Source organism: Microcaecilia unicolor, chromosome 1 (assembly GCF_901765095.1).
Source record: "Microcaecilia unicolor chromosome 1, aMicUni1.1, whole genome shotgun sequence".
Classification (NCBI taxonomy): domain Eukaryota; kingdom Metazoa; phylum Chordata; class Amphibia; order Gymnophiona; family Siphonopidae; genus Microcaecilia; species Microcaecilia unicolor.
In genome coordinates this window covers 233,201,936-233,229,110 of record NC_044031.1, presented here as the reverse complement: position 1 = coordinate 233,229,110, position 27,175 = coordinate 233,201,936, and the positions used below count along the sequence as shown (strand labels likewise).

The 27,175-nt window shown below is 41.0% G+C and overlaps 1 protein-coding gene across 1 annotated transcript in view; it reads right to left on the bottom strand.

Moving 5' to 3' along the window:
• The window catches only part of LOC115471036 (poly(rC)-binding protein 3-like), a 1,141,923-nt gene that overhangs the window by 442,236 nt on the left and 672,512 nt on the right, over window positions 1-27,175 (bottom strand). The window contains exon 5 of the mRNA XM_030204708.1: window positions 21,734-21,832. The gene's annotated coding sequence lies outside the window, so the exon portion shown is untranslated. The remainder of the gene's footprint in view (window positions 1-21,733; window positions 21,833-27,175) is intronic.

Sequence of the window (27,175 nt, the reverse complement as noted above, 5' to 3'; positions counted from 1 at the left end):
ATTCAGCCAAGAGAAGTCTTGCCTCACCAATTTGTTTAATTTCTTTGAAGGTATGAATAAACACATGGATAAAGGTGAGCCAATTGTTGCAGTGCATCTAGATTCTCAGAAAGCTTTTGACAAAGTTTCTCATTAAAGACTCCTAAGAAACCTCAGAGTCATGGGATAGGAGGCAATGTTCTGTTGTGGATTAGGAATTGGTTATTGGACAGAAAACAGAGGAAAGGGTTAAATGGCAATTTTTCTCAATGGAGGAGGGTGAATAGTGGCGTGCTACAGGGATCTGTAATGGGACTTGTGCTATTTAACATATTTATACATAATCTGGAAATTTGGACGAGTGAGGTCAATAAATTTGCAGATGACACAAAACTATTCTGAGTTGATGAAACATGTGTGGACTGTGAAAACTTGCAGGAAGACATTATGAAATTGGAAGACTGGGCATCCAAATGGCAGATACAATTTAATGTGGACAAATGCAAAGTGATGCAGAATGGGAAGAATAATCCAAACCATAGTTACTGATGCTAGGGTCCACCTTAGGAGTCAGCAGCCAAGAAAAAGGTCTGGATGTCATTGCAGACAATATGCTAAAATCTTCTGCCCAGTATTTTTTATTTTTGTTACATTTGTACCCCGTGCTTTCCCATTCATGGCAGGCTCAATGCGCTTTCCCACTCATGGCACGCTCAATGCGGCAGGCATGTGGCGGTGTTCAAGAAAGCAAAGAGGATGCTAGGAATTATTAGGAAAGGGATGGTAAATAACACGTGTACTATAATACCTCTGTATCTCTCTATGATGCAACCTCACCTTGAGTATTACTTTCAGTTCTGGTTGCCATATCTCAAAAAAGATATAGCGGAATTAGAAAAGGTTCAAAGATGAGCGACCAAAATGATAAAGGGGTGGAACTCCACTCGTATGAGGAAAGGCTAAAAAGGTTGGGGCTCTTCAGCTTGGAAAAGAGATGGCTGAAGGGAGATATGATTGAGGTCTACAAAATTCTGAGTGGTGTAGAACGAGTAGAAGTGAATCAATTTTTTACTCTTTCAAAAAGTACAGAGACTAGGGAACACTCAATGAAGTTACATGGAAATACTTTTAAAACAAATAGGAAGAAATATTTTTTCACTTAAATAGTTAAGCTCTGGAATTTGTTGCTGGAGGATGTGGTAATAGTGGTTAGTGTATCTGGTTTTAAAAATGGTTTGGACAAGTTCCTGGAGGAAAAGTCCATAGTCTGCTATTGAGAAAGACGTGGAGAAGCCACTGCTTGTCCTGGGATCGGTAGCATGGAATGTTGCTACTATTTGGGTTTCTGTCAGGTTCTTGTGACCTGGATTGGCCACTATTGGAAACAGGATTTGGGGCTAGATGGACTATTGATCTGAGTATGGCTATTCTTTTGCTCTTATGTTCTTACGTACTATAACTGCAGTGATTCGTAACTAGGTCTCATTACTTAAAATGGCACCTGTGCTAAAATTGCATGTTAGTGGTAAAATAACACATTTTAACAGTAACTTATGTTGATAACTACACCCCTTAAATTCTTTCCCCTGATTTTAAGAAACTCCAACCCTGAGGTCACTCTTCAGCTCTTCATAAATGCTGTGTATTGGGAGTGATATTTGCATGGGCTGTAGAAGAGGGGCAGCATCCAAGTTACACTGATACTGATCAGAAAGATTATGGGGGCCTTTTACTAATTTGCATTAAGCAGTTAGTGCAGTTTTTAGTATGCGGTAGCCATTAATGTGGACATGCACTAACAATTACTGCACATTAAAACCAGCCAATGCAGTAAAAATCTTACACTACCTGCTTGGCATGGGTAGGGGTGTGTGCACTTAATGTCACTTCAAAAGGTGGTATTAACTACAGCTGTGCAACTGACAGTTCAGTAGCACAGTCATAGTTCTATATGGAAGGACCAATGAGTCTCCAATGAAGACCCAACTCCCTGAACATAGCCACCCCAAGATCAGACCCCCTATCCTATCTCCCCTTGATCCAGTTCCCCCTTCAATCCCTCTACCCTGAATGACAACCCCCCAAGCCCTTCCCCCAGCACAAAGTCCCTCCTCATTGTCTCCAAACTATCTCTACCCCCTGCCCCTGACCTCATCAAGTGTGGTAAGTTCGCACTTACTACACGGCCATTTTGAAGGGGAGCACTCACCTCTACCCATTAAGGTGGTAGTAATGGCTCCCTTGGTAACCTAGCAGTGTGCGATGCTGCCTGATTACCACCAGGTAACCCCCTGCAGAAATATTTTTCAATATTTCTGCTAGCACTGGGGGTGGAACTACCACTGGCACCCGTGTTGGGCCAGCGGTAGTTGCCCCTAAGTTAACATGTATAAATATGGGACCCGTCCGTGCTCTGCCTTTGTGTAAGACCCCTTGCAGTTGTGTGCTATCTAAGTTGCTAGCTAATTTTTTAGAATGCCACGTAGTGCTTAATCAGCTCTTACATGCATGAATGTTACAGTCACATGTGTTAAGTAATAGGTATTCTATAATCTTAGTGTGAAAACGGCCGGTTAAAGGCTCCCTCAGGCTTGGACCTCGTAACACCGCATCAGGAGTTCATGAGTATCCTGATGCGGCGTTACGAGGTCCAAGCCTGAGGGAGCCTTTAACCGGCATGTAGCCGAGTAGAGATATAACGGTGGTTCCTCCTGAGGAAGATCTAGTGAAATGCGGATCAGCATTGGGGAACCGGTATATACTGAAAACATCAGAAGTTCAATAAGGAGTTTTTCACTGGCTTCTTACATTCCTGTATAATGCTGCACAAGTGGGATGTGTGAGCATGAACGGCTAATGGAGTGTTCCTGCTTGAACTGAACAGTGGCACATTTGGGACAAACACAACTGACTGACTGCAATACAGTGGTCACGTGGAAAGCGTGGCGTTAATCACTGTTTTATAGAGACTAAGTATCATGATATCAACTAAGATTGTTGTGTGACTGTAATGTGCATATAATTCCATATGAATGCCGTTTTCATTGTCGTTGTAGATATTGTTTAGTGCAGCGCAGGGTAAGAAGTTAGAGATAAAGATTAGAGAGGTATTTTTTAATATAATTAAAACAATTAAAAGTTTTTTGAATTAATACTGGAGCTTTTTTGAAATAGATTGTGAGTTTGGCTCTGGGAATTGTGGTGTATCCCCTATTTGGGTATATGGTCATATTGGGCCACCAAAATAACAGGTATATCTTTTTAAACTTAACCAGCCTGCACTGAATATCGGCTTGACCGGTTAAGTTTAAACCGGCCAAAAATAAACTGGATATTCAATGTTGGTCACCTGAAATGGCCCAGCATTGAATAAGCTGGGTCAACGCCGATGGTGGGAGGCAACCCGGCTAACTCCCACAGTCAGAATATCGGGCCCTAGGATTATAGAATTAGGGGGTATGCGTGCACTTTTTACGTCTGCTTGCAGTTATACAATTACCCCTTGAATTATATAATAAAATAATGTGTAAATGCAGTACAGGTACTGCAAGAGCCAATTAAAAGACCTAATAATTATTTATTATTTATTAGGGTTTATTTACCGCTTTTTTGAAGGAATTCACTCAAGGTGGTGTACAGTAAGAATAGATCAAACATGAGAAAGGATGGGAACAAGGGAGAATCAGCAATGTCCAGTAATCCTCTCTTGCATAAATGGCGAAGAGGAAAAGGTGGAGACAATCAAAAGGAGCCACACTATTGGAACCACTTTACTGATGCGACCCGACACGGCCGTGTTTCAGCATGTACCTGCATCGGGGGTCCTAACAAAGAAAACATTTAGGGCCCTGTTTACGAAATCGCGCTGTAGGCGTGCTAACTTTTTAACGTGCGCTAATGATAGAGACACCCATTATATTCCTATGGGTGTCTCTAGCATTAGTGCACGCTAAAAATTAGTGCGCACTAAAACGTTTGTGCGCCTACAGCATGGTTTAGTAAGCTCTGATAGTACAAGTGTAGAAAAGCACTTATCTTAGTAGAACAAGAGTAATATGCAGGATACTACTAGTACTATTTAGCATTTCTATAGTGAATGCTTCCAACATTTCAGTTGCCCCCGGGGATTTTTATCCTGCATATTTACTCTTGTTCTATTAAGGTAAGTGCTTTCTACACTTGTACTATGAGTCAATAATAATGGACAATGAATTTTGGAATACTATAAGGATTGCACTATCTAGATATATTGATAAAAATTGTTAAAAGAAACTGAATATTTTTGAAGGTTTTTGCCAGTGATGAAGTGAAGATCAATTCGATCACAACAGCTCTTCAAATCTTTCTGATTTTTGAGCTTTTTGAGGCTTTTCCTTCATTTTTTTTTACAAAAGTTTAATTTGGGTATTACATTTATGCTCCATATGTTTTCATCACATAAAATTAATGCATTATTATTATTAGCATTTGTATAGCGCTACCAGACGCACGCAGCGCTGAACACCTGATACAGAGAGACAGTCCCTGCTCAATAGAGCTTACAATCTAAAAATACAGACAGACAAGACAATTAAGGGCGAGGGAAGTACTGGGTGAGAAGGAACAAGGGGAGGGCAATTGAGTAGTGGCTAGGAGCCAAAAGCAGTGGTGAAAAGGTGGGTTTTCAGCATAGATTTGAAAACAGGTAGAGATGGAGCTAGACGTACAGGCTCAGGAAGTCTCAGGCATAAGGTGCCGCGAGGGAAAAGGAATGAAGTCTGGAGTTAGCAGTGGAGGAGAAGGGGGACAACAAGAGAGATTTGTCCAGTGAGTGGAGTTCACGGGGAGGAATGTAGGGAGAGATGAGAGTGGAGAGGTAATGGGGGGCTGCAGAATGGATGCATTTAAAGGTCAGTAAGAGAAGTTTGAACTGTATGCATGGCCATTAATGGAAAAATTGCCTTGGAAAGACCTGGGTTAGGGTGTGCTAAGCAGAATGGATGCATTTAAAGGTCAGTAAGAGAAGTTTGAACTGTATGCATGGCCATTAATGGAAAAATTGCCTTGGAAAGACCTGGGTTAGGGTGTGCTAAGACCAAATTGTGCCATAGCTTTGTAAAAGGACCCCTTAATTACAGTACATATATCAGTCCTTTGATTATTAAAGTAATGCATCTGGTAGCGCTATACAAATGCTAATAATAATAATAATAATTATTATTATGTATATAATAAAGAATAATTAGAAATATAAAAACTATTTCACAAGAGACATATCTTGACTACTGATTGAATGGGTATGAAAACCAGGAGGCTGTTAGAGAAATGTGCATAAGAAGTGCATAATAGAGGCAATAAATGCAAAAAAGAAATAACATTTCATAAATAGAAATAAAAATTCTCTGACAGAAAGAGGAACAACCATAAAAATGGAAGGAACAAAGGCATCTGTCACACCTTAATTCACTATACCCAGAACTCTATGATCTGTATAATCTATCAGCACGTTGATGACTGCTTAGAAAGATGTGTAGATCTGCAGAATAGCTATAAGAGTAAGACACTTCAGAAAGTACGACCTATCTACAAAAGAAATGCACAATAAAATACAGCTGTCTTTCACACGTTACGAGCAACGTTTCCTGAATTATATAATATCTATATTTTTATATAGATGCCACTTTTTAATTTATTTCAAGTAATAGCTATTTGACAGCCTGTTGTTCAGCTGTGTAAAGGTTTGATTTTTGTTTGGTTTTTACTGCGGGCAGATAGTGCTGCAAGGGAATACAATACATCTTTCAGGGACAAAATTTATGAACAGTTAATAAAAACAGACACTTGGAAATGCTGTAAATTATAGTGCTGTCTGTTGTAAAAGAAAAACAATTATATCTGAAACCTGTAGCCAGCCATGGGAAAACCATTGCTTCTCTCTTACTTTGACCTTCACCTCCAAGAGCAAAGTATTTACATCAAAATAGATATTCAAAGTGCTGCTGAGAGGCCAAGATAGCCAGTTATGGTTCACAACTATCCTTAGCTTAATTTTCAGCTGCAGCCTAGCTAGCTAGGTTATCGATGAAGGTTCACTTAACTCTCGTCAGCCAAACTTAGCTGGCTGGATTTAAAACAACTATAACGAAACTTGGTGGTTATGGTTCATTTCATTCAATAGGGAGAACGGAAAGGAAATAGTCATGGATTTGATATACTGCCTTTCTGTGGGTACAACCAAAGTGATTTACATATACTAAATGCAGGTACTTTCTCTGTCCCTACTGGGCTCGCATTAAGGGGTCCCTTTACAAAGGTGTGCTGAAAAATGGCTTCCGGTAGTATAGGCGTGGGGTTTGGGTGCGCGCCAATCCATTTTATAGAGCACCTGTAAAAAAGACCTTTTGTTTTAGTTTTGCCAAAAATGGACGTGCGGCAAAATGAAAATTGCCGCACATCCATTTTGAGTCTGAGACCTTACTGCCAGCCATTGACCTAGTGGTAAAGAGTCATGCGGTAACCGGGTGGTAATGACCTACACATGCCAAATGTCACTTGGCGTGCGTCCGTTACACGCACCAGAAAATACAAAATATTTCTCAGATGCGCGTATCGGACTTGCAACAAAAATGAAATTACCGCAAGAGCTACGCGGTAGTTGGGTGGTAACTCCATTTTGGCATGCGTTGGGCGCTCATAGACGCTTACGCAGCTTAGTAAAAGGACTCCTTAGTTTTTGCATCTGGGGCAATAAAGGGTTAAGTGATTTGCCCAGGGTCACAATAAACTGCCATTCATGAGAAAAATACAGTGGAGTGGTTTACAAACTCAAATAGAATAGATTAATGAAAGGAACTCCAAATTATATAAAGGAAAGTAAAGAACAATGGGTTATAGAGAAATAGCTGCTCCTGAATCATCCACAATTAGCTGCCATTGAACATGATAAGCTATTTCAAATAGATATGTTTTCAAAGATGATTTAAGCTTGGAAAATGAGGATTTGATGTGTAAAAGCACAGAGTTCAAGAGCAGGAGTGGCACAGAAAAATGTATGCTGGCAAGCTGAATTCAGATGGGCAAGTCAAACGTATGGCACAAGCAATCGACCGTTATGAAGGGCCCTTGATGCTCTCGATTGAGTATGTGCAGTAATGACAGATAAGTAGGAGGGAGTACCATCATGGGATACTTCATATGTCAATGTAAACCTCTTATATTAAATTCTGTATTCAATCAGAAGCCAGTGATGGTGAATCAGTTGAGGGTGCGACACAATTGTGTCAACTTGCATGGGAGAGAACTCTTATGGCCATATTGTGTAGAGTTTGAAAACATTTAATGAGGTATTGGGGAAGGTCAACATAAATAGACTTACAATAATCAAGCTGTGATGCTCTAAGTGCCTATAGCATGATTTTCTAGGAGGATTTGGCCAAATAGTACTGAACACAACAAAATTGTCTCAGAGTTGAGAAGCATTTTTATAATCAGGGATCCTATCTGATTCTCAAAAGACAGGCTTTGATCCATAAGCACCCCTAGTTATTTAAAATGAGTGACTAGGGTAAATGATCTCTTGTCCCGGATTGAAAAACACAGAAGGAGGAGAAGATCTGTCATAAAACCTTATGGAGACTGTCTTAAATGGATTCAGAACCAAACAATTGTCAGACAACCACCTCGCAACTTTGATCTGACAGGCTTGAATCCTTTAAGATCATTATGAAGGGGGTCAAAATAGTCAGGAAGAATATCTGCATAGTAAAATGCATGGGTTTTATGATTCTGAATGAGTTTAGTAAGGGGACTTGGAAATATGTTGAATAATGGAGGAGCAAGCACTGATCCTCGTGGTGTGCTGCATGAGAGGATGGTGAGAAGATGTAGAGGATTTACAGGAGACTGATAATGCTCTATCTTACAAAAATGAAGAAAACCAGCTGAGAACTGTCTCGCTGAATGCAGTCTAAGTGAAAGTTATACGTGATCTATCAGATCAAAGGCAACAGAGAAGTTAAAGGAAATAGCCCTGGCACAATGTGGCAAAGCATGGCCCATATTGGCATTGGTCCGGTCTTGCAGCTTATGAAACAGATGGGTTTTAGAAGTTCTGAGTGAACTTTGAGAATTTAATGTTGTTTGAAGTGTTGATGGAAAATAGATGCTGGGAGTGAACGGGTCCTGATGCACTGGAGCTGATGATGATCTTGGCGGACCGCAGGGTTGTATCCTTGTGTGGGGTGAGTTGCTGCCGGGCCCTCATGGGACTTGGTTTGTTGATATGTACCCACTTACTTGAGAAGATTAAATTAAATTTACTTATGACCTGGCTTAGCCACTGTTGGAAACAGGATACTGGGCTAGATGGACCATTGGTCTGACCCAGTATGGCTTCTTATGTTATGTAACATACAAATGCCAAATGGACCTCACTCAGTAATGCAGTTAACATGCAGGCTCATTTTCGAAAGAGAAGGACGCCCATCTTTCGACACAAATCAGAAGATGGGCATCCTTCTCACAGGGTCGCCCAAATCTGTACAATCAAAAGCCGATTTTGGGCATCCCCAACTGCTTTCTGTCGCAGGGACGACCAAAGTTCATGGGGGCGTGTTGGAGGCATAGCGAAGGTGGGACTTGGGAGTGCTTAACACATGGGCGTCCTCCACCCATAATGGAAAAAAAGGGCGTCCCTGACGAGCACTTGGTCGACTTTACCTGGTCCTGTTTTTCTTACAACCAAGGCAAAAAAAGGTGCCCGAAGTGACCAGATGACCACCGGACAGAATCGGGGATGACCCCAGTTGTCACTAACCCCCTCCCACCCTCAAAAAAATCTTTAAAAATATTTTGTTCCAGCCTCTATGCCAGCCTCAAATGTCATACTCAGGTCCATCACAGCAGTATGCAGGTCCCTGGAGCAGTTTTAGTGGGTGCAGTGCACTTCAGTCAGGCGGACCCAGGCCCATCCCCCCCTACCTGTTATACTTGTGGTGGTTAAATGTGAGCCCTCCAAAACCCACCAGAAACCTACTGTACCCACATCTAGGTGCCCCTTTCACCCATAAGGGCTATGGTAGTGGCATACAGTTGTGGGTAGTGGTTTTTATTTTTTTGGGGGGGGGAGGTTGGGGGCTCAGTACACAAGGTAAGGGAGCTATGTTCCTGGGAGCAATTTCTGATGTCCACTGCAGTGCCCCCTAGGGTGCCCGGTTGGTGTCCTGGCATGTCAGGGGGACCAGTGCACTACGAATGCTGGTTCCTCCCACGACCAAAGGGCTTGCATTTGGTCGTTTCTGAGATGGACGTCCTTGGTTTCCTTTATCGCTGAAAATCAGAAACGACCAAGTCTAGGGACGACCATCTCTAAGGACGACCTAAATTTCAAGATTTGGGCGTCCCCAACCATATTATTGAAATGAAAGATTGACATCTATTTTGTTTCGATAATACGGGTTTCCCTGCCCCTTCATCGGGATAATTTTCGAGGATATCCTCAGCAAAACTTGGGCGTCCCTTTCAATTATGCTCCTCACGGTCTCCATGCTATGTTGCAGGTGAAACCCTGATTAATGTGGATGTAATACATTAAGGGGTTGATATTCAAAACAATTTAAGTGAGCTGGAGAGTCATAAATATCTTATACTGGCTCCAGCTGAATATTGACCATGACCCACATATATTCAGTTGGCCAGCAGCAGTTCAGCAGACCTAGATTTTCAGTGCTAATGCCTGGACATGACCCAGGGTTGAATATCAAGGTCTAATTTAGCCAGCGACAGTTTCCACCATCACGTTCTATAGAAGCTGCTGATTAACTATTCTTCCATTAATTTGGATAAATAGCAACAGATTAGAAATGAGCCAATAGCAAGTCTAGCTACAAGAGAGTCTCTGTTATGGGAGCATGTATTGGTTAGGCTGATCATAAAAAAGTGGAATTCTAACCCCTCTATATGGTGAATACTTCACCCACTTAATCATTTTGGGTGCCCTTCTTTGAAACATTTCTAATTAAGGTATATCTTTTTTTGAGATACGGCAACCAGAATTTCATACAATACTCAAGGTGAGTTCACACCATAGAGTGATATGGAGGCATTATAATATTCTTTGTTTTATTTGCTATCCCTTTCCTAATAATTCTCAGTATTCTGTTTGCTTTGTTGGCTGCCACTGCACACTGGGCACAATGATAGCTATGCCCTTGTCTTGGGTGATGACTCCTAAAGTGGAACCTAGCATGAAGTAACTATGATTTGAATTATGCTTCCCAATGTGCTTCACTTTGAATTTGTCCACATTAAATTTCATCTGCCATTTGGATGCCAGTTTTCCAATTTCCTAAGGTCTTCCTGCAATCTTTCACAGTACACATGCATTTTAACAACTTTGAATAGTTTTGTGTCATTTGCACATTTAATCACCTCACTCATCGTTCTATTTCCAGATCATTTATAGAAATGTTAAACAGCACTGGTTCCAGTACAATCCCTGGGGTACTTAACTATTTGCCTTACACCATTGGAAGAAATGGCCATTTAACCCTATCTTCTGTTTTCTATCTATTAACCAGTCCCCAGTCCACAACATAACATTGCCTCCTATCCCATGGGCTTTACATTTTCTCAGGAGTCTTTAATGAGTCACGTTGTTAAAAGCTTTCTGAAAATCTAGATACACAACAACCAGCTCAGCTTTATCCATGTTAATTCACACCATCAAAGAAATGAAGCAAATCGATGAGGCAAGATTTCTCTTGGCTGAATCTATATTGATTATGTCTCATTAAGCCGTGTTTATCTATGTGTTCGGTAATTTTATTCTTTATAATAGTTTCCACTATTTTTCTTGGCCTCAACTAACACTGCTTCTCTTCCTCACAATGCACACAGATTGGGTGATTAAATTGCCTAACATTTTCTGTCCCGTGGGCTTGAAATTTACGGTCCTATTGAGCTGCTATTTCTGCATCACGATTAATGAAAGAAGAAAGGTTAAACAGACCATAGCTAAACAAAGAACAACATAGATCCACGGTATGAGTTATGAGGATCCCCAGTATTAGATGAGCAGTGGTGGAAGGGGGTGATGGTGCTGGTGGTGGGGAATACATTTGGTTCTAGTGTGTATAATCATCATGCAGACCCATTCCTAGCAGCAGGGAAATAGTATCTATCTGAGCTAACCAACAGAGGGGGAATTTAGAAGCTCTGTAATTTTAACAATAAGAGCACATTTTGTTCCTTGGAAAATGTATAAGATCAATCAAGTAATTAATTTAACACTGGATAATATATGGATTTTCTGCTCTATTGCGTCTCCTGCCTATCCTCATTGTGTAAACAGAATGATACAGAAAAAAACCCCATTCATTTAATGCTGAAATATTATTCAAGAGAACTGATGAAGGGGTTCTTTAATTTTTAAAAACATAGTGGGTCTTTTACTAAAGTGTATTAAGACTGTTAAGTGTACAGCCATGGTAACAATAAAGGCATTGGTTTGGCACTTAGTGTATCCTAATTCATGCATGTGGAGGACATTTTTATAATTGGGGATGCCTGGTAGACCCTATTCTTTAAAGGAACATATATTAGCCTAATCACTGATGTAGCCATGGGGGAGGGGAGGTCTGGGCCTCCCCCAAACTGCAGTACCTGAATGGCTGGCAGGGATGCCCAAGCTCCGTGAGCTGAAGAGCTCTGTGGCCTGAATCTCTTCTGGTGTGAGAAAGTTGGCAGCGTACTTTACGGTCGTCGCTGCTGCCAGAACTCCTTGCGCAAGCTCAGTTCACGCGCAAGAATTGAACATATGAGAGGAGTGCCAGAGTCGTTGGCTGGAAAGCATGCCACCGACTTCCTTGCGCCAAGGGAGGTTCAGGCCATGGAGCTCATCAGCTGGCTCGACTTGGGCATTCCCACCAGTAAATGTAAAATTTTTAACCCGGGGGGGGGGGGGGGGGGGGGGAGAGGGAGAAATAACAGAGAGGAATGGGAGTCCCCCCAGTCCACCCTGGTCCCCCCCCAAAAAAAATGGGCTGCTGTCTATGCCCCTGAAACATCTTAAATAAAGGTAAAGGTAGTCCCCTGTATGCAAGTTGTGAATGACTAATGGGAGCTGCCACATGTGTGATCGTTTCTTGGCAGACTATTAGCAGGCTGATTTGTTATTGCCTTCCTCAGACAGCTTTACCCCCTAGCTAAGGCTGGCTACTCATTTATTAACCAAAACTGGATGGATGGTTAAGCTGACTACCTGAGAGAAATTCCAGTGCAGGATTTGAACTCAGGTCATAAGCATAATAAGCAATCAATCTACCAATTGCCCCACTACACTTTTTCCTTCTTGTCACTCACTCTTCTCAATCTTATTTCCCATCTCAAGCCACCGCATACCTCAAGACCACACTGCCTTTATTCTATTTAATCACTTCATCAGCCATTTTGTCTTATATTTTCTCCTCAGTTCTCAGGCTTCAACGTTTTCTTCCCTTCACTCAAGCAACTCCATTCTGTCTGTGCACCTCTCATCTCAACCATTATGATATCCAAAGTCTGTCTTCCCATAATACCTAGGCTTTTTTTGTGACAGTGTACAGGCACCTTTTTCCTTGCCCGTGTATGCCTCCTGCCTGTCTGCATCACTATCCCTGGGTCCAGCACCTCTCTTTCCCACTCCATCCTGGTTCCAGCGTCTTCTCCCCACTTTCCATTTCCTGCATCTGTCCCTCTCCCTTCCCGCATTTCCTCTGACTTTTTCCCTTAGTTACCAGTAGTAGCACTGCATCATTTAAATTAGCTTGCCCTGGGGCATCAGGCCTTCCTTCAAACCATCATCCTTTCTTCCTTTTTCTACAATCACAGGAAGAGGAAATTGCACGTCATCTCTCCTCCTCCAAACTCACTTCCTGTTCCTCTGGTCTCATTCCCACCCATTACTCAGCTCTATCTTCCTTACAGTCACCCCTTCTATCCGTCATATCATCCGTCTATCACTTTCCACTGCAACTGTTTCTGATATCTTCAAATATGCTGTGGTTATACCATTCCTCAGAAAGCCTTTCTTTCCAGTTAATATCCCATCTCCCTCCTCCCTTGTGCATCCAAGCTACATGAATGTGCTGCTCACCACTGCTGTCTTGACTTTCTTTCATTTCAAGCTACTCTTGATCCACTACAATCTGGCTCTCTCCTTCCACTTTCTACAGAAGCAGCCCTAGCTAAAGTCTTAAATGACCTGTTCCTGGCCAGATCCAAGGGCCTTTACTCAATCTTCGTCCTTCTTGACCTATCTGCTGTTTTCAGCACTGATGATTACCACCTACTCCTTGGTACGCTGTCTTCACTCTATTCTGTTTTGGTTTTCTACATAGTTCAGCATTCTCAGGTGGACCTGGAGGGGAGATTTGTATGTTGGAATGCTCTATTCACAGGAAGGTGTTAGTATTGGTTAATATCCATGGGCCTAACTAGAGGCAGAATGAATTTTATAGTTCACTCCTGTTGGCCGTGTGTCACGAATTTAGGGAATGTGAGCCCTTGGGCCGTAGCTGGAGCTGCAGCACACAAGTCCCCTGGTCTGGCATAGGGCAGGAGCCAGAGCAAAATAAAAGATAGGACTGGACAGGACAAGACAAGGCTAAACTAGGCAGGAGAGAAGTAACAAGGTACAACAAACAAGACAAGGAACGGATCCATACAAGGCAAGGAAAACAAAGCAAAGGGCTAGAACTGGAACTCAGGCAGAAAAAGGCAAGACTTGGAACTAGATTAAAACTGGGTCCAGAAAAGGCAAGACAAGGACAAGACAAGAATTGGATCTGGACAGGACTGGACAAGACTAGGCAAGTCTAGGCACAACTGGACGAAGCATATAGGTAAGACAGAAGCTGGATCCAGACGAGGCAAAGAGAGAAAAGCAACAGAGCTAGAACTGAACCAAGCAGGAACAAGGCAAGACACAGAAACAAGGCTACAATTGGGTTCAGGCAAGGCAAGGCTAGGCCGAGCAAGAACTGGATCCAGACACGAGAAAGAGCAAAACAAGACAAGGCACAAGACACAGTAGACGAAGCAGGGCTGGAGTTAGGCAGAAACAGGGCAGGGCTGGAGCTAGGCAACAGGAACAAACAGAAGACAAGGCAGGAATAAGACGGCTGGAGCAGAAAGCCAGGAACTGGGCTTGGCTGGAGCAGAAAGTCAGGAACCAGATTTGGCTGGAGCAGAATCCATGAACAGGGTTTGGCTATAGCATGAGCCAGAAACACAGGAACTAGGCTTCAGGAGCAAAACACAGGAACAAGGCTTCAGAAGCAAGACTCACAGGAACAAAGTTAGGCAGGTGCAAGGCTTCAGGGACAAGACACAAATGAACAAGACTAGGCAGAAAACAAGGCAAGAACTCAGGAGCAAGGCTTTCAGGAACAAAGTTTGTAGAAGCAAGGCTTTCAGGTACAAGACTCATAGGAACACGTTTAGGCAGATACAAGACTGCAGGAACAAGACTCACAGGAACACAGGTAGAAAAAGGCTACACAGGAGCAAGGCTTCAGGAACAAGGTTTGCAGGAACAAGGCTTTCATGAACAAGATTATCAGGAGCAAGGCTTTTGGGTGCAAGACTCACAGGGACAAAGCTAGGCAGAAAACAAGGCATACTGGAATAAGGCTTCAGGGACAAGATACACAGGAACAAGGCTAAGCTGTAACTGGATCCAAACAGGAAACACAAAGACAAGGCTAAGAAACCTCTTGCAAAGGTCAAGCATGAAAGCCTCAGAGTTCCTTATAAAGAACCTCTGGTGCTCTGGAATGATGCTTGGATGCAGGAACACCAGAGTAAGGCTTGAATAGACTGAAGTGAGGTATGGATGCAAGAACATCAGAGTGAGGCTTGGATAGACTGGAGTGAGGCTTGGATGCAGGAACACCAGAGTGAGGCTTGAGTAACAGGGAAACAGGCAGCAGATGCATCAATGCAGAAACAAGGCAGTCTGGAGAAGCCACAGAGCTCAACCACTGGAAAAATGTGAGTCTAGATGCAGGGGCACAGCCACGGTCATGACACCATGGTATAATATAGTACCTGCAAAATTCTTATGGGAGGAGACTGGAATGTTAGTCTGAGTTTGACAATTGACACTGCTGTGAGGCTGTTTGAAGCTAAGACTGTAAGAGAATTCTTAAGCAAGTCCAAAAGGAGTGGTGGAGTAGTCTATTGACTAGAGCGGCAGGCTATGAATCACAGAGACCAATGTTCAAATCCCACTGACACTCCTTGTGTCATTGGGCAAGCCACTTAACCCTCCATTGTCTCAGGTACAAACTCCCCCCCCCCCCCCCCGTTTACTAAGCAGTGGTAGCGGTTGCCATGCACTAATGCCGACACAACCCCAGTGTTGGCATTGCCGCATGGCAGCCGCTAGTGTGGCTTAGTAAACAGGGGGGGGGGGGGGGGGGGGTTAGATTGTAAGCCCTCTAAAAACAGGGAAATACCTACTGTACCTGAATGTAATTTGCATTGAACTACCACTGGAAAAGGCACAAATTAAATGCTATATAAAATAAATAAATTGAAGTTTGCTGCACAGCTTTCAGTTTGAAAATTTGCAGGGTAGCCAAAACTGCAGGTACTTCCATAGCTGTCAACTGTGTACCTGCTTTACAGCAAGCACAAAGCTTCTATCAGTAAAACAGATGTGGAGATTTCAAAATAAAACTCCTGCATATTGCTTTCCAGCATCATCCTCCCCCAGCCTCATTCCATTGTGGTACAAAATAAGCACTATGAAACACTACAAATGTTTCAACTTGCAGAGGAAGGGCAGTTTTCGGCTGCAGATTTTACTTGGGTAACTAACAACTTAGTTATTAGAGTGGAATCATTTCAAAATTATCCTTCCTATGTCTTAACAGCAGCAGCCCTGCCATCACCACAAGGAGTGGAGCAGACAGTATCAAGTCCAAAGAATCTTTATTAAAACGAACCCAACCTGGCCACGTTTCGCCGGCTAGGCTGTATCAGGGATACAAACTTAAAGCAACTCTCCAGAAACACTCAGAGCTTGTCACTGGGAGTAAAACTGAGCATCCAAGATGACTTCAGCACTTCCTAATGGCAGAAGAAGCAGTCCTCTCTGCTATCTGGACTCGATAGTGTCTGCTCCAGTCCTTCTTTTGTGCTGCTGTAAGACATTTAGTGCCTCTCTTTGATTTGCTCACTGCCATTACCACATACACACTGGGTAGTGGTAATGAATTTAGAATAAGTGAAATTGTTATATAGCAAGAGGATGGGATCAAAGCAAAACATAAATGACTTTCACACTACAAAGAAAGTACAGAGGGGGTATAACCTGCATGACGCAGCAAATACAACTCTAGCCACCTTACTGAGCAGTCTAGATAGATTATACTCACTTTTATCTGTTGTCATTTTACTAAGGTAAGGGATTTTCTATAGGCATTACAAAGAATAAAAACAAAGAAACACCACATGTGTAATCCTACCCATGTTTTCATAAGTCATTTAAAAATGTACTACTTCTGACTCAAAAAACATAAGCATGCATAGGAGTCCAGAAGAAGCTTTTAGGTTAAAACACCAGAAAATACTAGACAAAGATCAATAGAAATTCAACTGGAACTGAAAAGTATCAAGGATGGAAACCAGTGATGCCGTCTTTGTTGATTCTATTACTTCTGTTCTCATCTTTGATCAAGTGCCTTGAAGGGTGTAAGGGGCCTCTTTCATAATGTAAGTGCTGTGTGAGATACTGCTGCATTTGTAATGCTTAATGACAAATCTGGAAAGCATACCATGCATACAGTATTATCCAGGCCAATAAATCCATGGTGGTTGTCCTTTGTCAGTTAGAAAAGTCATTCTAACAATCATACACATCCTGAAGTGAAACATTCATGCATTCTTTCATTTTTAAGTTACTGTTTTGGGGGTCAGCTGTTTTCTCCTGTTCCTTTGGGCTCCTACCTTTATTCAGAACTAGGGTTGGGTTCAATGCTAGCATAACTGCCTGGGGGTCCTTCACTCCCACCCAGTTTATAGCCCCTCACAACTGGCCTAGTCCCATTATCATAATGCTAGTTCTTGGATGAGTGGAATGCACAGGAACTCTTTCTGGAATCCTGCAACCTAAATCTGGACATGAGGTATTGCCTCTGTGAGATGACTGGGAATCCCTCTCCTCTCCTCAGAAGCTGTGAAAACTACCTATGTACATCCTCAGCTCTCTTTGGCCCAAAGAGTGGAAGACCTGACCTGGGAACTGAACCCAGGTCCTCTGCATGGCAGCTGTCAAAAAATTCTTGTAGCTTAAAAATGTAAAATCTGTTGCTTTAACTTTTCAGGTTCATGAAAGTGCCATATACTGAAAGGAATTTTATAATATTTTTCTGTAGGCAAACCCTATTTTACCCACTGAAGAGGGCTTTTATACAATTTCTTTATGGGTTATGTACTTATAACATAGGTGTGGAGAATGTTCATGCCTACTTTCATGCAATCTGAATGTAGATGTGTTCAGGGAAGAAACCTGGATAGAGAGCAGGTGGAGTTGTGGTATATATGTGCATTTTATCATTTTTGCACATACACGCATACTTGATATATGTAAATTTACACCAACTCCCAGGCAGGTGGAAAGTTATGCAAGTGCATTTTACCCAGGATTGTTCCAGGTTTCTGAGACTATTTTATAAAGATACATAGACACAGCTGTTCCCATTAAGATGGGCAGGAGTCCTCCAACTGCATTGGTGCCAGTGGGGGGTGATGCTTCAATATTGTGTTTTCAGTCACTAGGGACAAGTAGCCTCACTGTAGTCCTGCAGAACTTGCCTGTCCCTCACTATTAAAAATGTGATAGAGCAACAGCACCACCCACAGGCAGGATTGTAGGTGGAGGATTCCCGATCAGCTTAGAGGGAACAGGGGTAATCACCTATGTTTTTATAAAATAACCCCAAATAGGTGCTTTGTTGGACTTCCTACCTAGTCAACCTGTTATAAAATGATACTCTATGAGCCCTCAGGTTACACTTGGGACAAAGGTTGTAAGGAGAAGTTCAAATGATGGAAGCTGACATTCAAGCAAGGATATATATTGGACAGTGTGCATATAATCCTGGATATAAAAAAAGGGGGTCATGGATTTGATATACTGCCTTTCTGGCGCTTTACATATATTATATGCAGGTACTTTCTCTGTTCATAGTGGGCTCACAATCTAACTTTTATACCTGGGGCAGTGGAGAGTTAAGAGGTGGTTGAGGATAGGAATAGTGTTTTTCAGAAGCAATATGGCCTGTGGGGAGTCTTGGAAACTAATTAAAAAAAAGATAGATACCAAAAAGCCAAGATGGAAGATAGGCTGGATTTGTTAAAAATTAAGAAACACAAACAGAAACTGGATATTCTATGCACAATTTTAGTTAACATGGATTTGGTCAAGGGAAATCTTGTCTCAGCAATCTACTACATTTCTTTGACGGGGTGAATAAACATGTGCATAAAGGTAAACCAGTCAATATTGTGTATCTGAATTTTCCAAAAGGCATTTGACAAAGTACCTCATGAAAGACTTCTGAGGAAATTAGAGAGTCATGGGATAGGAGGTAATGTCCTATTGAGGATTAAGAACTGGTTAAAAGATATCACCAAAACAGGAAAGATAGGGTATCCCAATACGAGGCTGCAAAAGAGACCATAGTAGATCAGGTGTCTTTAAATAAAAATTAAAACAGAAGATTGCAAATCAACACTGTCAAACTACTGAGCAAGATGTAAATAGGAGAAACAAGCATAGTTTGAAATGTCTATATGCGAATGCCAGAAGCCTAAGAAATAAGATGGGCGAGGTAGAATATATTGCACTAAATGAAAAATTAGATATAATAGGCATCTCTGAAAGAGGATATCCAATGGAACACTGTTATACCAGGGTACAAATTTTATTGCAGTGATAGGGTGGATCAAATCGGTGGAGGGGTAGCAATGTATGTTAAGGAAGACCTTGAATGAAATAGATTGAAAATTCTGCAGGAAACAAAACACTTCTTGGAATCCCTCTGGATTGAAATTCCATGTGTAAAGGGGAAAAGGATAGTGACAGGAGTGTACTATTGTCCACCTGACCAGGATGAACAAATGGATGTAGAAATGTTATTAGAAATTAGGGAGGCTAACTTGGCAACACAATAATAATGGTCGATTTCAATTACCCCAGTATTGACTGGGTAAATGTAACATCAGGGCATGCTAGGGAGGTAAAATTCCTTGATGAAATCAAGGACTGCTTTATGGAGCAGCTGGTACAGGAGCCAACAAGAGGAGGAAAAACTCTAGATCTAGTCCTTAGTGGAACACATGATCTGTTGCAGGAGGTAATGGTGCTGGGGCTGCTTAACAACAGTGATTATAATATGATCAGATTTGATTTTGGCTTTAGAGTAAGTATACACAGGAAATCAAATACGTTAGCATTTAACTTTCAAAGAGGAGACTATGATAAAATGAGAAGAACGGTGAAACAGAGAAGCTGCGAAGGTCAAAAATTTACATCAGGCATGGATGCTGTTCGAAAATATCATCATGGAAGCCCAGGCCAAATATATTCCGTGTATTAAAAAAGGAGGAAGACTGTTCTGGGATCTTGCCATGTACTTGTGACCTGGATTGGCCATTTTGGAAACAGAATGCTGGGTTTAATGGACCTTCGATCTGTTCCAGTATGGCAACACTTATATACTTATGTAGTAGACATCAGATTGCTCCTCTCAAAAAACCCAAAATCTATCTATCTATCTATCTATCTATCTATCTATCTATCTATCTATCTATCTATCTATCTATCTATCTATCTATCTATCTATCTATCTATCTATCTATCTATCTATCTATCTAATCTTTTCAGAAGGGTGAGATGGTGCCCTGCTAAAATAGCCTTTCCCTTTCAATTACTTTGGCTGTCTCTTAGTTTTTAGCACTATTCTAAGTCCGCTCCTGCACCTTCTGTCCATGCAAAGCACTGGGAACATCCATTTGGATACAGAAAGTGAAAGTGCCTTGGTGCTTTGTAGCTTTTACTACATGAGACGTGGGGTAAGGAATAATATATTGTAGAGGAATATATTCGAGTTATTCCCCAAGTTTTCCACGTCATCACTGTGACCCCTGACGCAGGTGCTAGTCACCGAAACACGGCCCGTGTCGGGTCTTTTTGTCAAGGCTCATTCATTAAAGAACTGTGTTCCATTTTTAAAGGCCCGTGGTACTGTTTTTTTTTGTTTGGACTTTAGTTTGTACTTCGTTCCCTCTCTTTAATTATATAATCCAGGCATTCTATTCTATTCTATTCAAGGTATTTACACCTCGCTAATATCAATAAAGAATCTAGGTGGGTTACACAAGTTTAAAGCTCACAATTAAGGATCAGGAAGGCCCTACAGAGTTATTCATTCAGATACTTACTAAAAAGATGAGCTTTCAATCTTTTACAAAATTGTAAGTAACTAGAAAGTACATGTACATGTATAAAATTCCACAATTTACTAGCAGGAAAAGAACAAGAGCCATCATGGATTCTCTTATAGCGAACGTTTTTAACAGATGGAAATCCCAATAATAGAGTAGAACAGAAATGAGAAATTAATCCTAAAACAGGATAAGCTATTACACACAAAACTCACTAAGGGGTCCTTTTACCAAGCTGCTGGAAAAAGGGCCCTGCGCTAGTGGTGAGGGCCATTTTTCCCATGGACTAGGGCCCTTTTTATCGCAGCAGGTAAAAAGACCCCAGGCACACATGGCCATGTGGTAAGAGAACTCTCACCGCATGGCCATGCGGTGGGGAGCCGTTACAGCCACCCATTGAGGTAGTGATAAGGGCTCCTGCGCTAACCCAGCAGTAACCGGGAGCATGTGGTGATGCCCGATTACCACTGGGTTACCGCCACGCAAGCCATTTCTGGAGGCTTTCTTTATCTCATGGAAATGGCACGTGCTCGGGGATGGACTACTGCCAGCGGCCGCGTTGGGCTGGCGGTAGTCCCGGAAGAGTGAGTGGTAAGCCCACGAGTGCACAACTTTGGGTGCCATACATAGAATCTGAGGGATGGCGCATAAATGCAAGGGAGCATATATTTGGGCAGAGCATGGGCAGGGCTCCTACTTACTTTGCAGGTTACTGTAGTATTCTATAATGGAACCTGGGTGTCCAGATGCGGGTATAAAATGGCCTCCTACCAAGCATCCCTGGAGTGCCTAAATAGAGGCACCCAGTTGAAGAATTGCCCCCCTATGATTTCTGTGGGATAAACTCAGGAATTCATAGTAGTGGCCTACTTTTAAAATGGCCAACGTTGCACTGTTTGTGAAAGATACAACGTTCAATGTCGTCAGATGTGACATTATTTTGTTTGGCATGACATCCATGTAAACCCACTATCGATGTTACTAACATCATAAGTGTTTATGTATCGTGCAACTGCTCAACAATACTGTTAAGACAAATACCAAGGGCAGAAAGTAGTCAAAGAAAGTATAAATCAGATAAACACCATTGTGTATGATCTCTGCTACAGAAATTCTATAGGACTAAACTCTTGTCTCAGGGGATTTCTTCAGCCTTATTGCCTCACATACATGTTATCTAATGGCAGCCAACATTGTAAATAAGTAAGAACACAAAAATATACGAAAATAGCAGAATTAAAGAGAAAGAGACTAGGTAACTTACAATAACAGCACACAGTACCTATTTAGGTATATCAGTTCCTTTTTTTGTTTGCTTCCAGCAACACCTTGTACTCTTGATTAAGGCAATGAGATTTCTCAAGTTGCTTTGTGGTGTATTCTGAAAATGGAAAAAAAAAATAGAAAAATCAAGAATGCAAAAGCAATGTTTTTCAGATCACCAGGCAAGTGAAAGCTGTCATAAACAGGCATTATACTCAAGTAAATTGTGGGTTTCATTATTCTTAGAGATGTAAAAGGGTTTAAGAGGGAATAAACAGGTTGGAAAAATTGAGACTTTTGATGCATATGTATTTAAACCTATTTGCTCACAAAAAGCAAAATAGTTGGCATATATTTTTCTAGTTTCTTAAAATGAGCTGTACAGCTTCAGAGCAATATTACAGTAGCTCTGAATATTTTAAAAAGACATATATGATTTGCCAGAGATAATAACATACGAGTCAGGTCACTCCTTTACTTCTACCACTGCTATCGCTAATGACCTGAGATACATCTTTCTCCTTTTGTCTGCCTCATTCTATCTTTGTCTTATCAGCTTCCATTTCTTCCCCCTTTGTTGGCATGTCTTCTCAGTCCTTCATAATTCTCAAGTTTTCAGCTCTATCACCTACCATTCTCCGCCCCCCCCCCCCCATGCCAATTCCCTCTCTCCTGAGTTTTCTGACAGGTACCTGTGACCTGGATTGGCCACTGTTGGAAGCAGGATACTGGGCTAGATGGACCATTGGCCTGACCCAGTATAGCTATTCTTATGTTCTTATGTTACTCTTCTAGTCGTTTTCTTTGTCTCCATTCGTTCCACCTCCTCCTCCTGTCTGTCCATGTTCACATCAACCCTCATCTCTATGTCCTTTTTTTTAGACTTAGTATTTTTATTAATTTTAGTAAATTTTAGTACAAGAGAAACATGAGTAACAACAAATGGATTAGATAATTTGACTTAACATTGGAAAATATAAAAAGAAAGAGAGAAAAAAAAAAGGAAAATTACAAGTCATGCTTGTAATATATTACAAATACAAGAACACTTCTCATTTTACATCTTGAAAATAAGATATTAAAGGAGACCACTTTTCCTTATACAAAGAAAAATGAGATGATTTCATATTTATAAGTTTGAAATAACAGATTCCACCATTCTTGATAAGTAGCTTGATGCAGAATTTTCCAATGTGAAAAGACTACTCTCAGATCAATCAAATGTAATATGCTTGATAGTGCCTTGTTGAGATTGGCAAGACCAACATAAATTTGAGATAGAAGGGTCAATCATGTGTGATTTGAGAGGTGTCCAGAAGGACCTATGTGTGAAGAAATAAAGAGATTGTGTTAATGATGAGGATCTAGAACATTTAAATAGTGAATTCCATATCTGTTCCCATACTTTGTCTGAGATAGGCTGCTGGATATCTTCTTCCCAGCATTTACGTAAACCTATACATTTAATAGAATATTTATTAAGGAAAAATTTATATATATGAGATGCCACATGACCAGTAAGTTGGAATAGTTTAGATATATCAATAAGTTGTTTTTTTGTTACATTTGTACCCCACGCTTTCCCACTCATGGCAGGCTCAATGCAGTGGGCAATGGAGGGTTAAGTGACTTGCCCAGAGTCACAAGCAGCTGCCTGTGCCTGGAATTGAACTCAGTTCCTCAAGACCAAAGTCCTCCACCTTAACCACTAGGCTACTCCTCCACTCAGGTATGTGAAACATTTTTTGAATTTGTAGATTGCATTTTTTTAGCATTGAGTTAAATTGTAACCATTGATAAAATTGAGAGTCTAATAAAGAGTCTTCTGCTTTCATAACAGAAAATGATTTCCAAGTATGATTTTTTAAATCAAGGAAATTACTAAGATCCCATATATCAATATGCTGCCATTGTGACCAGGAAATCTGTTTTCTATTAATTATAAATTTAGAATTATTCCATATAGGTATGCGTGTGGTAGCAGAACAAGGAATATTTAGCTGCTTATCAAAAGAGGATAATAATTTGTGGGCGGTGTTAATAATGGGATTAGAAGGAATATTTTTAGGAAGGTGCATGCCCATTAGATGAGGGTGTATTAATGGATTTATAATGGACTGCTCAAGAATTAGCCAACTAGGCAGAGAAGAAGTATTGAAAGGAGTGACCCATTCAAGCCCTGATGAATAATAAAAGCTTTATGATATGTTAATAAATCAGGGAATTTTACCCCACCTTGTGATTTAGGTAGTTTTAATTTACCTAAGGAGATTCTGGGTGACCGAAGATTCCACAAAAAATTAGACAGCAATTTTTCCAGTCTTTTGTACAAAGAACAAGGGAGTGTATGTAATTTTGGGTATTAACATCATTTTGATAGTATCAAGTCTGCCCCACCATGTTAAGTGGGGACCAGGATGAAGTGGAATTTTCAATTTTTGTCATAATCTTATTAGAATTTATTTTAATAATAGTAGGAAAATCTCTATCAAAAAACCCACCCAGATATTTAATAGAATAACCATTTAAGAGAGAACCAGATATAGTAAAAGGAATACAGACATCATTTAAAGGCATCAACTCGGTTTTATCCCAGTTAATTTTATAGCCAGACAGCATAGTAAATTGGGAAATTAGCTGAATAAGTGCCTTCATAGATGCCTGTGGTTTAGTAAGGCAAATGTTTTTGAAGTTGTTTCTCGGGGTGGGAGGTGGATAGTGACCACTGAAGAAGTCAGGGGAGGTCATCCCCGATTCCCTCCAGTGGTCATCTGGTCAGTTCGGGCAACATTTTGAGGCTTGGTCGTGAAACAAAATGGACCAAGTAAAGTCGGCCAAGTGCTCGTCAGGGACACCCTTCTTTTTTCCTTTATCGACCGAGGATGCCCATCTGTTAACCATGCCCCGTCCCACCTTCTGTACACTGCTGACAAGCCCCCTTGAACTTGGTCGTCCCCGTGACGGAAAGCAGTTGAGGACGCCCAAAATCGGCTTTCGATTATGCTGATTTGGGCGACCTTAGGAGAAGGACGCCCATCTCCCAATTTGTGTTGGAAGATGAGTACCCTTCTCCTTCGAAAATAAGCAGGATAATAACCTAGTGTTGTCAGCACCATATCTGAATTTTACAAATCCAGCTTGATCTCTATGTATAAGCGTTTGAATATCAGTCTCCGTTCTACAACAAAGTAGCTTCGTGTAAATCTTATAATCTGCATTAATTAATGAAATTGGTCTTTAATTTTGTACAAGGGTACAATCTGTGTTAGGTTTTGGAAGCATTATAATATTTGCGTCCAAAAAATGGCCTTGAGATGATGAATCTAACAAGGTTTGATAGTAAAGCATTAAATGAGATGAAATGGAGGTAGAGAATGATTTATAAAACTCCACTGGCAGACCGTCTGGCCCTGGTGCTTTTGAAAAAGATAATTTCTTGATTGTAGAGATGATTTCTTCTTGGGAAATAGGTTGATTTAGCTGGCTTCTTTGATGATCAGTAAGGCAAGGAAGATTAAATGATGTAAGAAAATCAGAAGAATATAATGACGTGTAAAAAGATTCAAAAGCTTCAAATATTTGTTGAGAAGATATCATAGAGGATCCAGAAGTGGATTTTAAATCAGCTATATGTTGTTTTGTTCTTTTGCCTTTAAGATAAGATGCAAGCAGTTTACCAGCTTTGTTGGAGTCAGTATAATACATAACGTTTTGCTTAAAAGTGATGATGTTGGAGATGTTTGATAAAAGAGATTTATACTGCATTTTGAGAGATCTAAGATTTTGAAGCGTGGACTTTGATGATGAGGAGTATAAAGTCATTTCAAGTTGGTGAATATCCTTCTCAAGTTTATTGAGTTTAGCATTATTGATTTTACGAAGATGAGATAAGTACATAAGTATTGCCATACTAGGAAAGACCAAAGGTCCATCAAGCCCAGCATCCTGTTTCCAACAGAGACCAATCCAGGTCACAAATACCTGGCAAGATCCCAAAAAAGTACAAAACATTTTATACTGCTTATCCCAGAAATAGTGGATTTTCCCCAAGTCCATTTAATAATAGTCTATGGACTTTTCCTTTAGGAAGCCGTCCAAACCTTTTTTAAACTCCACCAAGCTAACCGCCTTTACCACATTCTCTGGCAACGAATTCCAGAGTTTAATTACACGTTGAGTGAAGAAACATTTTCTCCGATTCATTTTAAATTTACTATATTGTAGCTTCATCGCATGCCCCCTAGTCCTAGTATTTTTGGAAAGAGTAAACAGACACTTCACATCTACTTGTTCAACTGCACTCATTATTTTATAGACCTCTATCATATCTCCCCTCAGCCACCTTTTCTCCAAGCTGAAGAGCCCTAGCCGCTTTAGCCTTTCCTCATAGGGAAGTCGTCCTATCCCCCTTATCATTTTCGTCGCCCTTCTCTGCACCTTTTTTAATTCCACTATATCTTTTTTGAGATGCGGCGACCAGAATTGAACACAATATTCGAGGTGTGGTTGCACCATGGAACGATACAAAGGCATTATAACATCCTCATTTTTGTTTTCCATTCCTTTCCTAATAATACCAAACATTCTATTTGCTTTCTTAGCTGCTGCTGCACACTGAGCAGAGGATTTCAATGTATCATCAACGATGACACCTAGATTCCTTTCCTGATCGGTGACTCCTAATGTGGAACCTTGCATTACGTAACTATAGTTTAGGTTCCTCTTTCCCACATGCATCACTTGCTACTTGCTCACATTAAATGTCATCTGCCATTTGGATGCCCTGTCACCCAGTCTCATAAGGTCCTCTTGTAATTTTTCACAACCCTTTTGCGATGTAACAACTGTGAATAACTTTGTGTCATCAGCAAATTTAATTACCTCACTAGTTACTCCATCTCTAGATCATTTATAAATATGTTAAAAAGCAGTGGTCCCATGCACAGAGCCCTGGGGAACTCCATTATCTACCCTTCTCCATTGAGAATACTGAGCTTTTATCCCTACTCTCTGTTTTCTATCTTGTAACCAGTTTTTAATCGACAACAGAACACTACCTTATATCCTATGTCTCTCCAATTTCCTTTACAGTCTTTCATGAGGTACTTTGTCGAATGCCTTTTGAAAATCCAGATACACAATCCACCTTATAATCAAAAGAGAAAAACGCCCATATTCCGACCTAAATCGGGAGATGGACGTCTTTCTCTCACAGGCGCCCAAATCGGTATAATCGAAAGCCGATTTTGGGCGTCTTCAACTGCACTCCATCGCAGGAATGAATAAAGTTGATGGGGGCGTGTCGGAGGTGTGGTGAAGGCGGAACTGGGGCGTGGTTATCGGCCGAGGAGAGATGGGCGTCTGTAGCTGATAATCGAAAAAAAAAAAAGGCGTTTTTACCGTGATTTTAGGTCACTTTTTTTGGACCCTTTTTTTTCCACGAACAAGTCCCAAAAAAGTG